This window comes from Zalophus californianus, chromosome 5 (assembly GCF_009762305.2).
Source record: "Zalophus californianus isolate mZalCal1 chromosome 5, mZalCal1.pri.v2, whole genome shotgun sequence".
Lineage (NCBI taxonomy): Eukaryota > Metazoa > Chordata > Mammalia > Carnivora > Otariidae > Zalophus > Zalophus californianus.
In genome coordinates this window covers 49,300,656-49,317,365 of record NC_045599.1, presented here as the reverse complement: position 1 = coordinate 49,317,365, position 16,710 = coordinate 49,300,656, and the positions used below count along the sequence as shown (strand labels likewise).

General features: G+C 33.5%; 1 protein-coding gene and 1 pseudogene across 1 annotated transcript in view; one reads left to right on the top strand and one right to left on the bottom strand.

Annotated features, from left to right (window-relative positions):
* Window positions 1–16,710, top strand: part of ADAMTS6 (ADAM metallopeptidase with thrombospondin type 1 motif 6) — a 295,386-nt gene that overhangs the window by 146,525 nt on the left and 132,151 nt on the right. The gene's annotated exons all lie outside the window — the stretch shown is intronic.
* LOC113929985 lies at window positions 10,588–10,789 on the bottom strand (annotated as a pseudogene).

Sequence of the window (16,710 nt, the reverse complement as noted above, 5' to 3'; positions counted from 1 at the left end):
TCATTCATTCATTCATGTATTTATTTGCTTTTGTCTTACTTCACTAGCTAAGATTTCTAATATGATGTTGAATAGAAATGGTGAGAGGACAAAGTTTCCTTGAAAGTTCTTAGTCTTAGGAGTGCAAGTATCCAGTTTCTCATCATTAAATTGGTAATTAGAGGGTTATTTTGTAGATATTATTTATCAAGTTGAGGAAATTGCCTTTTATTTTTTGCTTGTTTGCAGAGTTTTTATCATGAATGGGAGTTGGAGTTTGTCAAATGATTTTTCTGCATCAATCAAATGATTATATGATTTCTTTCTTTAGCTTGTGGATATGCTGGATTACACTGGTTGTTTTTTTAATATTAAATCAGCTTTGAATACCTGAAATAAATGCCAGGTGGTTGTAGTAGATAGTTCTTTTTATACATTGTTGGATTTGATTTGCTGATATTTGTTGATGACTGTTGAATGAGAAGTATTAGTCTTTATTTTCCTTTCTTGTAATATCTTTATTTTTTTGTGGTATTAGGGTAATGCTGGCCTCCCAGAACAAGTTAGGAGATGTTCCCTTTGCTTCTATTTTCTGGAAAATATTGTGGAAAATAGCTTTAATTTCTTCCTTAAATGTTTGTTGGAATTCACCAGTGAAATTCCTGGTGTTTTCTATTTTGAAAGGTTTTTAATTTTTGATTTAATTTCTTTATACATAGGCCTTTTCAGATTATAAATTTCTCTTTGTGAGTTTTTGTAGTTTGTGTCTTTCTGGGAATTGGTCCATTTCAGTTATCAAATTTGTCAACATGGAGTTATTCATAGTATTCCTTCATCATTTTTTTTATGTCCAAAGATCAGTAATATCAGTAATGATGAACCATCTTTCTGATATTGGTAATCTGTGTCTTCTTCCTGTTTTAGTTGGTTAACTTGGTTAGAGATATATCAATTTTATCGATCATTTTAAACAATCAGCTTTGGTGTTTCTTTGTTTTCCTATTTTCAATTTCATATCTTATATCATATCATATTTCTTTTCTTCTACGTGTTTTAGACTTAAATTGTCTTTCTTTTGTTTTCTAGGGTGAAAGCTTAGATGACTGATGTTAGATCTTCCTCCTTCTAATATATGCATTCAGTGCTATAAATTTCCCTGTAAGCACTGCTTTTGCTGCATCCCACAAATGTTGATAAGTTGTATTTTCATTTTCATTTAGTTCAAAATGTTTTTAAATTTCTCTTGAAAGTTCCTTGACACATATGTCATTTATAAGCATGTTGTTTAATCTCTAAATATTTTGAGATTTTCCAGCTTTTTTTGTTATTGATTTCTAGTTTAATTCTCTTTTGGTATAAGAATGTATTTGTATGATTTTTATTCTTTTAAATTAGTTAAGGCCTAGAATATGGCCTCTCTTGGTGATTATTCCATGCAAGGTTGAGAAAATATTTAGTATGCAGTTGTTGGATGGTGTATTCTATAAGTGTCATTTGGATTAACTTGAGTGACAGTAAAGTTCAGGTGAAATATATCCTCACTATTTTTTTTTCCCTGCTCGATATATCAATTACTGAAAAAGGGTTGTGGAAGTCTCCAGTTATAACAGTATATTTTGCATTTCCCCATGCATTTCTATCAGTTATTGGCTCAAATATTTGAGCACTTTGTTGTTAAATGCATATACACTAAGGACTTCTGTCTTGGAGAATTAACCCCTTCATTTTTTAAGAAATGTCATTCTTTATTGCTGAGAATTTTGTTTTCCTGAAGTGTGCTTTGTCTGAAATTAATAGAACTACCCCAACTTTCTTTTGATTCATGTCATCATGGCATGTCTTTTTCCATGCAGCCCTTACTTTTAACCTAATGGGATCTTTATAGCCATAGTTGATTTCTTTTTTGAACATACAGTTCAGTTTTGTGTTTTTATTCACTCTGACAATTTCTTTTAATTGATGTGTTTAGACTATTCATATTTAAAATGATTATTGATGTAGTAAAATTAATATCTACTATGTTTATAACAGTTTTCCACTTTTGCACTTTGTTTCTTTTCCCTCTCTTTTTCTACCTTCGCTAGTTTTAAACATTTTATATGATTTTCTCCTATCTCTTCTCATAGCTTATCAATTATAGTTATTTTATTTATTTATTTTTTAAAGATTTTATTTATTTGACAGAGAGAGAGACAGCCAGAGAGAATAGAAGCAGGGAGAGCAGGAGAGGGAGAAGCAGGCCTCCCGCGGAGCAGGGAGCCCGACGTGGGGCTCGATCCCAGGACCCTGGGATCATGACCTGAGCTGGAGGCAGACACTTAACGACCGAGCCCCCCAGGCACCCCAATTATAATTATTTTAAAAGATGTTAATGTTTGCTCTTGAGTTTAATATAAAATTTTATAGAAAATGTATTTAATAGTATATGTATATGTATTTAATATATTAATAAATTATTATGTATGTTATAACTAGTCTAAGTCCACCTTCAAATAATAGTTTCCTGCCTCATATGTAGTACCAGTACCTATAAGAGCAGGATTTTAGGGGTGCCCAGCTGGCTTAGTTAGTAGAGCTTGGGACTCTTGATCCTTGGGGTCATGAGTTCAAGCTTCACATCAGGGGTAGAGTTTACTTAAAACAAAAACAATAGCAGCATACTTTTAATTACTTATTCCTGTCTCTTATGACCTTGCTGTTCTTCATTTCATTTAGCCATTTAATATAATCACCAATATTTTTCCTATTATTAGTTTTAAGTTATCCTTTGTATTACTAAGAAAGATTTTATGTTTGTTTTATTTATTCCTTTTCTGTGCCCCCCCTTTTTTTAATGTAGATCCAAGTTTCTGACTGATATAATTTTCTTTTTTCCTGAAGAACTTCTTTTCATTTCTTGTAGTACAGGTCTGATGATATATATTTCCTCAGTTTTGGTTTGTTTGAAAAAGTATTATTTCCTTTTCACTTTTTAAAAAAGATTATTTATTTATTTATTTGAGAGATTGTGTATGTGAGGGGAGGGTCAGAGGGAGAGAGAGAATCTCAACCAGAGCCCCCTGAGCATGGAACCCAACGTGGGGCTCCATCCTGACACCAAGATCATGACCTGAGCCGAAACCAGGAGTCTGATGCTCAACCAACTGAGCCACCCAGACGCCTCATCTTTTTCACTTTTGAAGAATAACTTCACTTGATATAAAATTTACATAGTTTCTGATAAGAAATTGTTATTTCTACTCTTATTCCTCTAGAGGTAAGGTAGATTCCCCGCCGCCCGCCCCCCCCCCCCGCCCCCAACCACTGCCCGGCTTCCTTTAAGATTGTCTTGTGTCCTTTATTATCTGTAGTTTGAATATGATATGCATACATGTAGATTTTTTTATATTATCCTGTTTGGTATTTAAACATCCTGGGTCTTTGGTTTGGTGTTTGTCATTAATTTTGGAAAATGCTTGGGCATAATTCTAATTCTTACTTTGCTCTATTCTTTATTCTACTTTTGATATTCAAATTACATGTATGTTACACCTTCAGATATTGTCCCAAAGTTTCTGGATATTCTGTTCTGTTTTGTGGGGGTTTTTTTCTTTTAATTCTTTTTTCTCTCTGCATTTATTTTGGGAAACTTTTGTTGACCTCTATCATCAAGCTCATTAATTCTTTCCTTGTTGACCAGTCTAAGGATGAGACCATCAAAGCCGTTTGACATTTCTATTACAGTGTTTCTGATTTCTGGCATTTCCTTTTCATTCTTCCACAGAATTTTCATCTTTCAGCCAGCAGGACCTGTCTGCTCCTCCATATTGTCTACTTTTCCATTAGAGCCCCTAACATAGTAATCATAATTACTTTAAATTACCTGTTTTTTAATTACAAAATTTGTGTCATATCTGAACCTAGTTTTGATCCTTCTTTTGTCTCTTTTAACTGTGTTTCATCATGCCTTCCCATTTTTTATTTAAAGCCAGACATGATATATTGTGCAACAGGAACTGAGGTAAATAATCCGTTAATGTAAAGTAATAGAAGTTCTGTCAATAATTGTTAATGACTGAATTAATTCTGTATTGTTATATTGTAAGGTATGACTCTAAAATGAAACTTATGGTTCTTTGGAGGCTTTATACCCCTTGGAAGAAGCAAATGAACTTTTATTTTTCTGGCATAGAAACATGTTTAATCAATGAGCAGGGCCTGGGTAGCTCAGTCAGTTAAGTGTCTGCCTGTGGCTCAAGTCATGATCCCAGGGTTATGGGATCGAGCCCCACATTGAGCTTCCTGCTCAGCGGATTCTGCTTCTCCTTCCCTCTGCTCTTGTGCTCTTGCTCACTCTCTCTCTCTCAAATAAATAAATAAAATCTTAAAAAAAAAAGAAACATGTTTAGTCAGTGAAACACGACTGAAACATTTTACTCTGTCAGTTGATGAAGCTTCAAAGTTGTATAGTGCCATTTTTTTCCCAAACTAGTAATACTATTCATGATAATGTTTTCTTATTTCTCATTTATATTAGATTGTGTGAATCCATTATAACATTTTATATTTTTCAAATTAGATTATATTGCTACTATTATTTAAATGGTACTCCATTATTGTGTTTTCATAAGAATTACCTTTGTCCAGGGCCATTAAGATGTCAAAATTATGTTACCTATGTGTCTACACACACACATACATGCACATACACATACACACACATATACAATATATGTACCATATATACTTTCATATATAGGCAGTCACATATGTAGACGTGTTCTCATAGTAGCTAAAACAAATGATAATAATGTAAAGACTTTAGAAAAGTTATTATAATAACATCAAATTATTTCAGTAATTAAGCCTTTGCCATGATATACATTAATGACAAAAAGTAAATAAGACCAGTCAGAGAGTTACTATATTAAGTTTTTGGGGTCACAGAACAGAGTAAGTATATTTATATTTGGTTGTATTATAGAAATAATAAAACTACTAAATAAAGTAGAATTTAGTCACCATTAACTTTAGGAACTTTGATAAGGCATTACCTTCATTTTTCTAGAAATCAAAGAAATGGATTTGTAGGCAGATACCATCATTGTAATTTATCGGTATGGATTTCAACTGCTATAAACCAATTCAGTTACATTTTGTCCATAGTATAAGGAAGATTATAATAGCAAATGTTTCTTTGTTCCAGCTACTTTCCCTATTTTTGCCATAATTATTATACATATGCACATAAATATACACACATATATACCACACCCAAAATCTTGGTATATATTTAATATCTTGTTTCCTCTGGTCCCTGGCATCTTTGTAGTTAGATGAAAGAAAAAAAAAAGTGTAAAGTAGTAGTAGAAAAGATGTAAATGGATTGCAGTGATTTCATTGCCTTTGGAAGCCTAACTTCCAACTCAGAAGTGTTTATACTAAATGTGAACATTGCTATATACAGGTGTATAAAGAGTCTAGTTTAGGTCCTCAATTCTACTAGGCACCTCCCCCATTAAATATTGTTCTAAGTAAGTTCAGAATCTTGAGTTCACTTAGTTTAGTAAATTATATATAAAGTCCAAAAGTAGAATTGAGTTTCAGACTCTGTTTTAGAAAACTCATGAGCAAATTGTAACAACTATCCTGTTGGTTAACTATTAAATCTAAAAAAGTGTGCCAGATATGGGTATAAAATATATCCCTTACATTTCATCAGTGCTTCATTGTAACAAGTGATTCATAGTCAAGATCAGTTAAGAATAAGAACAAAGAGATCCCAAATGGAAAATACTTCTGAAGAAAGATGTCCTCTTACTCCCTTGTATTTTTCTGCTACAATGGTAGGGCTTAGTTTTGAGATTCTGTAGTTGTCACAAGTTGGGCTCCAATTACCTCATCACTTTTTAAAGAGAAATTTAATCATATTTAAAAATGTCAGGAAACTATTTTTTAATTCTGTAATTGTGTATGTGTTATCTTTTTATTTTTTCCTTTAATGGCAGACTTTGAAAGTACATGCTCTATGTACTGGTGATTGTTTAAAAAAATGCAAGACAGTTTAAAGTGCCATGATTATCTAACAAAAACAATGGTGGTGATATATTGGCAACATGGTAAAATTAAGTTGCTTAGATACAAAAATTGAATTAAGCATTTTAAGATTTTCCTTAGCCATACAGATCTTCTGTTTGGTTTAAAACATGTGTTATGATTTTAAAAAGAAGCCAAACTAAATGCATATTAATTTATTCTTGTAGTCTATGCTTACTCTTTTTATTGTTACAAATCTTCCAAAAGAACCAATAAGGATTGTGTATCAAAATCAAAGAGTAAGCTACTATTTTGTGGTTAAAACTATAGTACTGTCAGAATGTTTAGTCATATAATATGTGGTGAAATGATGTACAATGTAATCACAAATAAGCTACATCTTATATATGCTAAAAAATAAAAAGACATAAATTCTCTTCTTATATATCACCAGGCAAAAATATGAATATTTGCCATACATAGGAAATATTGTTTTGTTAAATATAGCTTCAAAGGAAAAACTCATTTGCATAGAAAACTATGTAATTTACTGTAGAAAAATATTTGAGAAAAGCATGTATATCTAGAGATTGACACATATGATAGACTCTCTGAATTACAGATGCTTTATTTAATGAATAACCTTTACTGAGACAATCTCTAGTCTCTTTATAGCAACTGACTTGTCTCTGACTGGTGATGTCACCTATTTTGACCCAAGCTCTTACCTTTTCTTCTTTTATTGCTTATTGTATGATATTATATATTTTTATTACATTATTCACCATCAAGGGAAGTATATCCAAATGATACTTCCCAAATTCTGTTTTTCATGGTATACATTTGATCAATGGGTAGCCTCTCACTCATGCACAATTTGATTCCCAAGACTTACTGAGTACCCGATACTGAGTACCCGATATATTGTGGATACAGTGATGATGAAAGCAAAGTTCCTACTCTAATGGACCACAGCCTTTTTATTTACTTTTTTCCTTTTCCAACTCTTGGTCCATTACTTCAAGAACATCTTCTTTTTTTTAAAGATTATATTTATTTGAGAGCGAGAAGGAGAGATCACGAGCAGGGGTTGGGGGGTGGGGAGGCAGAGGGAGAGGGACAAGCAGACTCCCTGCTGAGCAGGGAGCCTGCTTTGGGGCTTGATCCAGGACCACAAGATCATGACCTGAGCCGAAGGTAAACACTTAACTGACTGAGCCAGTCAGGCGCCCCAAGAACATCTTCTAATTCACTCTCCTTCATAAGCCAAAACAAAACCCAAACCGCGAGGCTGGGGTTATATAGGCCCTGGTTCAGGGTATATTTTTATAAAAGGAAATAACACAGTTTTTAATTTTAGACATAATAGATTCATAACCATTGACCTGTAGAACTTTTTGGTAATACTTACAAGTCCCTCTTAGAACCTCTTCAGTTACTTTCACTTATCTTTTTCTTTAGCAAATGTGCTTTTCTTCCAGTACTATCAATTCTGTAGAAGAATTCAAAATATATCCCATTTTGTTTAATCGTCAATTCAATTAGTGTTGTTATATACTATTTTACATTTCAGAGACGCAGGTTTAGTCTGTAAAATAGATGAACTAAGCTTATGTGAGCTATCCTGGACAAATAATAATTTATGCCATTATTTCTGTAGTAAGATTTCAAGGTCCCCAAAATCAGCTTTTTAAAATTTAGAACTTTACAATTTACAAAGCCAATTTGGGTATCTTATGTGACTCATCTGAGAGGAAAATTTAATTGCTAAGTTTCAGAACAAACTTTTCTTTATATAATATTCAGACTCATGTAATTAAATATATAGACATTTTCTTTTAAAATGTTTTACTTTGAAGTGTTCTTTGTGTTTTATAACATACGTGTGCACACCATTCGGATTTAACAAATGTCAATATTGTCCCACATTTGTTTTGGGGACTTTTGTTGTTATTTTCAAATATTCTGTATACCAATATCATGTTGCTTTAATTATCATAGTTTTATAACAGATACTGAAGTTTTTCCCTCCATCTTCAGAATTATCTTGGCTCTTTCTGACCCTATACTTTCCAATATTAATTTTGGAATTGTAGTGTCCGTTTCCATGAAAAATACCTAGTAGGTTTTCATTAACTTTTTTTTTTTTTAAGTGGCATTGATAGGTTAATAAGTGATTTGGATGGTTCTTAAGTGCTTTTCCATATACTGAATGAACACCTGTTCTCATACAGGGTAAAATCCAGAACCTAGGTTGAGCTTTACTGCCATCCAGGGAGTGTTGTGCCTCAGAGACGAGAAATCCTGCTGAGTAGGGCAAGTGATGAAATCGGGCTCCCCCACCCCCCCAAAGGTTTAGTTGCAGTTCTTATGACCCTGTGTTATTTTACGTTGTGTTTAAAAATACTGTTTGCATATGAAAAAAAAACTGGTTAGCAATCAGAGTTTCAAACTCATAATTTCCTTTATTTTTCCTACAGAAATTAAACAAAGGTTTTGGTCAACCTGACAGAACAAGCCTAATGGCATCATCTTTTTCCTTTTAAGCCATACTCCACAGCCACTCACTGTCTTCTCCATCACTTTGGCCTTAATGTTGCATTTTTGCTTGTAGCACAAAGCATAAGCATCAGTAATTCTTAACAAAAGCACACAAAACTGTGAACAAAATAACACTGTAGTATAAAAAGTAACTTGAATAACGTAACTTTGTATTCCTATGCTATAGACACGTAAAGGTTATTTTTTTTTTCCCTAGATTGGTTAGTTGGGTCTATTTTATTTTTTAAGATTTTATTTTTAAGTAATCTCTCCACCCAGTGTGGGCCTTGAACTCACAACCCAAAGATCAAGAGTTGCATGCTCCACCGACTGAGCTAGCCAGGCTCCCCAGTTGGGTCTATTTAAAGCAAATTATTCTAACTAATTAATTAAGCATACTATATCCAATTCACATCATGAGGACTTTAGTAGTTTAGTCTGGCAGCAGTGCTTGATGAAAATCAGTCAGGAAATTGTCAATATCATGAAAATCTGTGGCTAGCTGTGTGTATCCCAGAGTCTGGAGCATAAGAGAACTTGGGTTACATACCCAGAACTCTAACATCCCAAAAACCAAATGGATCCCTGCTCAAAAAGAAATGGAATACTGGTCAGAAACTCAGAGTCTCGGGAGCAGGTGAAATAAACAAGGGATTCATTTATTAAGATTTGGGTGTAAGGTAGTGTCTTCTTCACAAGAAATAGGACCAGAAGCTATCAATTACAATTACTTTAAAAACCAGAGAACCAGACCAACAGTATGCCATGTATTAGTACTGCTCCACAAAGCTATTGGCTTTGATCTCTTCAAAATCTCCCTAACAGTGAACAAAATTGGTCCCATAACCCATGAGCAGATTTGAGGCTTCCTGTGGGTTATGTAACTCCAGTTAGGAAATTGCAAGAAAGAGGGGCAGAAAAAAGTGAAGTTCATCATAGTGAGTATGGAACTCATGTCAGATTCTGTGGATCCCATACTTTACAAGAAAATGTTTTTTAGATCTGCATTTTAACCTTGTGAATCTACGCAGAATTTGGAATTTAATCCAAATTAAATCTCTGCTGATAGATTTTTCAGCCTCTAACTCTTCATTACAAATCCTTAAAGTCTGATTATACGCTAAGTATTGTGAATAAAGTTAAATATAAAAAATAATTTCTGCTTGTTGAAGTAACTAGTAAAAATGGGTCCTGGTGTCAAGCCATACTGAGGCTTGAAGATTTATTCATGGTTGCTTTGGAAGATGGTTTGGCAGTTTCTAACAAAACTAAATATACTCCTACTGTAGGATCCAACAATACCTAAAAATGAGCAAATCAAACTATTACAGGTTTTAGAACATATTATAGAAGTAAATCCCCATGAGCTTAGGTTAAAAAATGTTTTTTTAAAAACAAGACATAAAGGGCATGCCTGTCTGTTTCAGTTGGTTAAGCGTCTGACTCTTGATTTCAGCTCAGGTCATGATCTCAAGGTTGTCAGACCAAGCCTCACATCGGGCTCTGCACTGAGCATGGAGCCTGCATGGGATTCTCTTTCTCGCCCTCTCTCTCTGCCCCTCTCCCCCATTGTGTGCACTCTTAAAAACAAAACAAAACAAAACAAAAAGACAACAAGACATAAAGAACACTAACCATGAAGTTTATGATTGACCAACTTAACCACATTAAAATTAAAAATCCAATTAAGAGACACCATAGAATGAAAAAACAGGATACACTTTAGGAAAACGTTGTTTGCAGCTGACATGCAGCTGATATAAGCAACTCCTGCAAATTAAATATACAAGTACATGAACATTTTACAAAAGAAGAAATCCAAATGGTCAATGTGCATATAAAAAGATGTTCAACCTAATTAATAATCAAGAAAACACAAATATGTCCACCATGATTAGCCTAAATTTAAAAGTCTGCAATACTGACTATTGGTGGAGATGTGGTGCAACCAGCATTCTTATGCACTGCAGGTAAGAATGTAATTTGGTGTAACCACTTTGAAAAGGTGTTTAGCATTATCTAATAAAGTTGAAATTTTACCTAGGTCATGACCCAACAATTTATTTTCCACATATATCCTAAAGCAGTGATTCTCAAATTGTGGTCCATCGATGCCTGGGATTTCTGAAGCACTTTTGGATCAAAACTATTTTCATAACACTAAGACCTAATGTGCCTTTTTCTTCCCCATTTAGTTAGCAATAATCGCACCTCGGATAAACCTCAGGCTACGATACTGCCACTGCACAAAGCTAAACTGTGTTGATGTTTACACTGATTGTGCAAAATCTGTGTGGGTATAAGTGCTGGCACCCCAGCATAAGTCAAGGCAACCATACTGTTAGTCATTGTATTTGTTACCGCCATGTCAATTTTACTTAAAAATGTCCTTGATGTAGACAAAAAAAATAAGGATTTTATTAAAGTATGACCCTTACATATATATCTTTTATAAAGTATTCTGTGTCGCAAAATGGGAAGTATGTAAAGCACTTTTTGCTCCATATCTTAGTCTGATGGTTGTCACAAAGAAAAGAACTTGTGCCATTATTTGAGATGAACTAGCTGCTTTTTTCCTGGAACACAATTTTTATTTGAAAGAAGAAATGAGAAACTATGGGTAATTGGCAGAAATTCACTTTAAAAATAAACAAATGAGCTTATTATTCAAGGAAAACAACTTACACTGTTTATTACCAATGATAAAATTTGAACTTTTGAGCAAAAATCCGAATTTAGGGAAAGTTATATTTGTCATTAAAACTTAACAACTTCCTAATATTTAAAGACTTTTCTTTTTTTATTTTTTCAGACTTTTCTGATGAGGTTAGGTGATATTAATAAAACCAGATTTAAAAAAATCATTGATATGGTTTCAGAATAAATATTTCAACTAACCTTTTAAAAATTATTTGTGAAGTTTTCAGGCTCCCTGCTCAGCGGGAGTCTGCTTCTCCCTCTCCCTCTGCTTCTCCCCCTGCTTGTTCTATCACTCACTCTATCAAATAAATAATGAAATCTTTAAAAAAAACCTAAAAAAATTGGAGTGCCTGGGTGGCTCATTTGGTTAAGCAATTGCCTTCGGCTCAGGTCATGATCTCAGGGTCCTGGGATCGAACCCCGCATCGGGCTCCCTGCTCGGCAGGAAGCCTGCTTCTCCTTCTCCCACTCCCCCTGCTTGTGTTCCCTCTCTCACTGTCTCTCTCTCTGTCAAATAAATAAAATCTTTAAAAAAAAAAAACCTAAAAAAAATAAAATTATTTGTCAAGTTTTAATATAGTATTAAAAAAAACCCTACAATTATCTGAAAGTGCTGTGAAAATGCTCTTCCCTTTTCCACCTACATATTAGTGTGAGGTCAGATTTTCGTTCTATACTTCAACCAAAACAAAATACCACAACAGATTGAATGAAGAAGCAGATATGAGAACCCAGCTATTTTCGAGTAACCCAGACACTAAAGACATTAGCAAAAATGTAATTAAACAACACTACTCTTTTCACTGAAATTCTTGTTTAATAAGATGTTTTTAAGTAAAATAGTTATTTATGTTCTCATTTTTAATTTTTAAGTTGATAAATATCACTCCATTTAACATCATAAACAAAAGATCTTTGGGGTCTCTAATATCTTTAAGAATGTAAAAGATCCTCAGACCAAAAGTTTAAAAACTGTTCTGAAGATACTCTTACATACATGACCAGGGAATGTATTCAAGAATGCTCATAGCAGCATTGTCTATAATAGCCCCATAATAGGAACCATCCTAAATTCATCACCACAGAATGGATAATTAAATAGTACATTTAAATGGAAACCTGTAAATGAAAATGAACAATGTCCAGTTAGACAGCTCAGCAGAGGTGACATTCTCTAAAAACATTGTTGAATGAAAGAAGCAAGTTATAAAAGGATATCTGCAGTGTGACTCCAGTTCTGTAGATTTCAAAACAGGCAAAATTAACATACGTTGTTTAGAGGTGTCATAGGGAATGATTATCACAAAAGTCAGGATAATGGTTCTCTCAGGGGAGGAAGAAGGATATGATTATGAAGGTGAACACAAGAGACAGCTTTTATTCTGAAAACGTTCTATTTCTTAAATTTAGTAAGGATAATGTGGATTTTTCTTTATAATTATTCTTTTTTTATTTTTTAAAGATTTTATTTATTTATTTCACAGAGAGAGACAGCGAGAGCAGGAACACAAGCAGGGGGAGTGGGAGAGGGAGAAGCAGGGCTTCCCATGGAGGAGGGAGCCCGATGCGGGGCTCGATTCCAGGACCCTGGGATCATGACCTGAGCCAAAGGCAGACGCTTAATGACTGAGCCACCCAGGCGCCCCTCTTTATAATTATTCTTTTAAATGTTAATATGTTTGATTCTCTCAAGTATGCATGATATGTATAGTATGTGTGTGAGGCTAAAATTAAACTCACAAAACAAAACAACAAATAAAAAATATCATTAGAAAGTATGACAAGAGAGTTAATTGGACTCGTTACAAATTTCATTTTGTTTGATGCATTGCCTGCTATGAAACTCAAATAGTGTCAATAAGCCATTAAATTTTTATATTACTTTTAAACCAAGCTGAGGTTTATCTTGTAGTAGTTTTTGTAAGAATGATTCATGAGACCTCTATTCCTTGAGTTTTTGTTCAAAATGATTTTTATACTCAAATTGGCTGAGTCCAAGATTCTTGGTAATCATTACTCTGTGGTGAGGTGGTGTTAAAAGTCACCATGGCGAAATCTGAGGGTAATGTGATTGTTTTACCATTATAGGTAATTTGTTCTTTTGCCCCAAATGCCCAGAATATATCTTAATTTTGAAGTCCAGTAAGTTAACTAAGCTGTGGCTCTGTGTGAACTCATTCCGTGTCAGTTTTTCCTAAGACATAAAATAGTTCACTTTTGATTAGATTTTAGCCATTTTTATTTCTCCAAAGTGTTCTTGAATTTTTTTTATAATCACTTTTATTTCTGTTTTAATATTTTGGCTCTTTTCTGGGGGGACAACAATGATATATATGTTGGATTTCTTTGACCTTTTTAATCTCTGTCAGTTTTCATTTTGCTTGCTTTTTACTCCTGTGAGAAATGCCTTTAGCAGTTGCCTAATTTTATTTTTTGCTACTTCAGCATGGCCTTTTTCCTGTGATAGTTTTATTTTCCCCCCACTTATTTCCTCAGATCGTTCATGTTTTCATCCCCTGTCTTGCCATATCTTCCCCGATTGCTTGTATCTCTGCATTAAATTCTTGTTTTTATAAAATGATGGCTTCATTAAGTTTGTTTGAATTCATATGTGTCCACTTTTTATCTTTACGGTACCAACATTTTTTTTTTTGCTAAGTGTCCTTCTTCTATTTGTGTTTTTCTGTTCTGATTATTTATTTATTTAATAAATTTGTAGGTACACTTCTTGTTCCTTTTGACTCACGTCTTTGAACGAGTTAGATTTTTCTGTATGAACTATTTGTAGAAGGTTTATGATGGGTAGGGGCCAGAGCTATTTTCTCATCAGGAATTTATTAGTGATGTAGAGTAGTGTATGAGATTCAAGTTCTTTAACACTGTATTCCTTTATAAAACTGTTAGCAAGATGGAATCTCTCTTTACCTTTCCTTACTGACAGATTGCTTCCTACAAATCTGATTTGTGTGACTCCAGTCCAAATAAGCCCAGCCTCCTCTTCTTCTGACAACTAGAACAAGGGTGTATATTCCAACAGTTTCTTCCCTTACTCCAGTTGTTCACAAGAAGATATTGTTGGTTTTACCCCCCAGATTGTTGCACATAACTTTGGAGAAATATGCCTTGCTTCTTTGTGCTGAGATCTTCAGTTATTGTTGTCCTCTCTCTGTGTCTTGCTGCATTCATCTTTGATTTTCTGAATTCAGTCATCCTTCCACATTCCTTATAATGCTGTGGGTTTATGGTTTTAGAGGTTTTCTACATTTCATTAAATGCAGAATTTTTGTTTCTTTTTCTTATTTTCCTTACTACTTTTAGGTGGTATCTTAGAGAAAAAGGAAACTTTTTACTTAACAGTATAGAAATAAGATGTGTCCTTTAAACTTTTGAGATAGGAACAGAAATAATAAGACATGAGAAAGGAAATTTCTGGTCTTTTTCTTGTATCCCCTGGGAGATTTAGATGAAATCTTCAACATTCAATTTACCTCCTAGGAAGAAAAAACAAAAAGCCCACTTTGTTTTAATAGATATTATTGAGAATTTGGGCTTCAGTTTTTAAAAAATTAATACTAATTTGAAGTAATTTGCTTTCAGAATTACTTAGCTTTTCATAATTGAGTAAGTTATCCTCATCAACTACAATATTCTCTCTCATTGGATTTGAGATTCAACTTTACCCTACTTATAAGCTAATAAGTTGGCCTATAGCTGTCAAATGGGTGCTAGCAAAAGACATGAAATTTTGGGGTCAGAGACAAAGGATTTTATTATTTACAGAACACTAAACAGCATAAGCATCAGCATATTTATTTGGTTTCTCTTGGCCCCTAATCCCACAGGGGCAATACAATATGGCCTAGATGAATGCTTCATACACAGTGGGTTTGCATCATAACTGAGAAACATTGAGGTTGGGGAATCTACCACTTTTAGAGCAAGTAGTAAGTAAACCTGCTTTTTGTCCAGGGAGGAATGTTACCTCATTTCTCAAAGTTATCCTGTGAAATGACCTGGTTAAAGCATAAAGTTTGCAGACTTGGAATACCCAGCAAAATGTGGAGAATCACAAGAGGCCCAAGGGAGACTGTCTCCCAATCTGTCACTCTCTCTCTCTGTGTCTCTGCCTCTATCTGTCTCTCAATATCTGTTCATAAAACCCTCCTCAAATGAGAATCTTTACCTTTATGTAATCTGAACTGTTTTATTAAACACATAAAACCAACCATGGAAGTGTTGTCTTGCTACCACTGTTCACTCATGGGGGTGGGCCCCATGTTTACCAAACTCTTTTGTTCTTGCTCTCATTCTTTTTTTGAATTATTATTTGTGAAACTCAAGAGCAGAGAGTTGAGTTTATTTTACATTTATTGACCTATTTATATCTATCTATCTATCATCATTTATTTATGTATCCTTAGTTCTTAACACAACATCATTATCAATCCCACCAAGGACCCTTCTTACTTAATATATGTAAATATGTATTTCTTTCTATAATCCCATTTCCCACTCCACTTTCTTTTTTTCCATAGATAACTACTCTAATAAATTTGATATGTATATTTGAATCCATATGTATCTTTGTAAAATATCAGATTGTATATGTGTATGTTTATTTTTAATCTTTTAAGTTTGAAATAATTTCAAGCTTACAGAAAAATTGATATAGTAGAAAGATTTCCCATGTGCTCTTTACTCAGATTCAAATATCGTTAATATTTTGCAACATTTGCTTTATATCTCTCTTTCTGTATATGTACATGTATTTTTTCTCAACTATTTGAGAATAAGTTGTAGACTGTGCCTTATCACTAAATATTTCAGTATCTGTGAAAAGATAATATCTTCTGTACCACAGTATAATTATTAAACTAGAAAATTTAACATTGATATACTAGCCCAGCTAGCTCAGTCAGTAGAGCATGAGACTCTTAACATTGATATACTATTATCGAATATGCAGTCTTATTCAAATTTCATCAATTGTCCCAGCAGTGTTTTTTATAATCCCCCCGTCTAGTTTCTATTGCATTTAGTTATTTTTCTTTGGTTTTATTCCTTGACCTTTCTTTGTTATCTGAGTGTGTATCTAATTTTTGCTTATGTATTTATATGATATAATACTATAGATCTTTTTCCTTCTCTTAATTTTTTTTCAGTGTTTTTAAGATCCACCCATATTTATATGTAGACATCTATCTTGTTTGCTGCTTCCAATTCCTGCTTAGTATCCCATAATATGCATCTGCCAACATTTACTTATCCATTCCCCAGTGACAGACACCTAGATTATCTTTAACAACTTGCTATCATAAATAACTCTGTCATGAACATCCTCATATATGTTCCCTTTGGGAATATTCCTGGGATACATATCCAAGAATAGAATTGTTGGGTCATAAAATATCTGCCTATTTAATTTGACGAAGACCTCCCGAATTGCTCTCCAGAACAGCTACCCTGACCACAGTA